Raw genomic sequence first — 1,827 nt, forward strand, 5'->3', positions numbered from 1 at the left:
TTGTAATTGCTTTACCTAAAACTGTATTAAAAACACTTTCAAAGTTGGCATACTTCAGATAAGATCAAATAGTTCTAGTAAATGATAGCCATCCAAAAGAGTATGTGGTGAGGTAGAAAGGCCTTCTTACTATCAAACAGACTAGAAGATCGACTTCACTCAGGTCAAAGTTTAGTTCTTGAAATTTTCTGTAATGCTGCAGGGCTCGCTGAAAAGACAAAAAAAATGGCTAAATGAAAATTCATCAGCTTTATGACTTGCACTTAAATAATATAATATGTCGCAGATTGAATCTTCCCTCTTTAAGCTCAATTCTTCTGTGTGTTCTGGTGACAAAGTAATTCCCTACAGAGAAGGAGGGGAACCTCCTTACTGTCTCTCAAGGAGCAGGCAAACTATGTCTGTTCTGCTCTTTCAACACTTTTTAAATTTTTTTAGTCTTTTGGTTTTAACATTTGCTGAAAGTCTACTGAAAGCGTAGCAGAGAGAGGTGTTGGCACTGGTAGAATTTCCAGTGGTTGACGATATTTGTCCTCAGTGCGTCACACGAGCCTTTTCAGGGTCCCTTCTTACCCCAGTGGTTACTATTTTCCCATCATGATAATTAGTCCCATCATGTTATTCTTTCTTCATCAATCAATTTATTCAGAAAGTAATTCATGCCTCCTAAATAATACATGACAGATCTAGATGCATATATTTCACCCGGCAGGCCTACTTATATTTTAGGAGGAAAATGCTTTAAGCAAAGAAATGAGTTTCCAACTAAGAATTCTAGGCATCGTTCAGCCAATGAAAAAGATTTTTGCATATGGAAGGCTTTCCTAGTTCCCTGACAACACAGGAGATTAGGGAAGCCCTCCCTACTTTCTTTAAAGCCATTTCATCCAGGATGGTGCAGGGCCCCAGAAAGCGTGTTCTCCATTGAATTATCTTGCCCTGGTCTCATTATATAGTTTTCTCCACTTGAATCACGTTTGTGATCTAATGCCTCTGGTCTTTCCTGCTTTAATGCCTTTGTTTCCCTCTGCAGAAGATGCTTACGTCCTGCCTCACTCTTCCACTAATTAATTCTTGTTCATCCTTTAGGAATTATTTAAACATCGCTTCCCCAAAAGAATTCTCTGACTTCCTGGAGCATATGGGCTATGCTCTGTATATTCTTCCTTGGCACTTTGCCCTTCTTCTTTGTAAGATTTAAGCTTTTTGCATTGATGTGATTGATGTTGGTGTGTTTTTGTCTCCACTAAGCTCCGTGAAAGGCAGGAGTGTGCTATCTTATTCATCAGGTGTCTCTAATTACTAGCACAGTAACTAACACAGAATAGTGTTTAATATATTTTTTGAATGATTGAATGGTATCGTATATGAGTTTATCCTCACAGTGGATAATGAATACCCATCGAAATAGATAACTTTGTTTCTTTCAGTCTGGCAGAAGATTGGAATAGCATTTGAAGATGCCTGTATTTTGCAAAGCTCATAGGACATAACTTTTAACAGCTTTATTGAGGTTTATTTTTCATGCCATAAAATTCTCCCCTTTTAAGAGTACAATTCAAAGATGTTTAGTACATTTACAGAGCTTTGCAAGCATCACCACAATTCAACTTCAGAATATTTTCATCATCTCAAAAAAATCCCTCATTGGCCGGGCGCGGTGGCTCACACCTGTAATCCTAGCACTTTGGGAGGCCGAGGCGGGCGGATTGTTTGAGCTCAGGAGTTCAAGATCAGCCTGAGCAAGAGTGAGACCCCGTCTCTACTAAAAATAGAAAGAAATTAATCGGACAACTAAAAATATATGGAAAAAATTAGCCAGGCACA

The 1,827-nt window shown here is 38.5% G+C and overlaps 1 protein-coding gene across 1 annotated transcript in view; it reads right to left on the bottom strand.

The window, feature by feature from the left end:
* The window catches only part of LOC105824689 (ATP-binding cassette sub-family A member 8-like), a 163,819-nt gene that overhangs the window by 159,790 nt on the left and 2,202 nt on the right, over window positions 1–1,827 (bottom strand). The gene's annotated exons all lie outside the window — the stretch shown is intronic.

Source organism: Propithecus coquereli, unplaced genomic scaffold, assembly GCF_000956105.1.
Source record: "Propithecus coquereli isolate 6110/MARCELLA unplaced genomic scaffold, Pcoq_1.0 Scaffold76, whole genome shotgun sequence".
In the NCBI taxonomy this organism is placed as follows: Eukaryota; Metazoa; Chordata; class Mammalia; order Primates; family Indriidae; genus Propithecus; species Propithecus coquereli.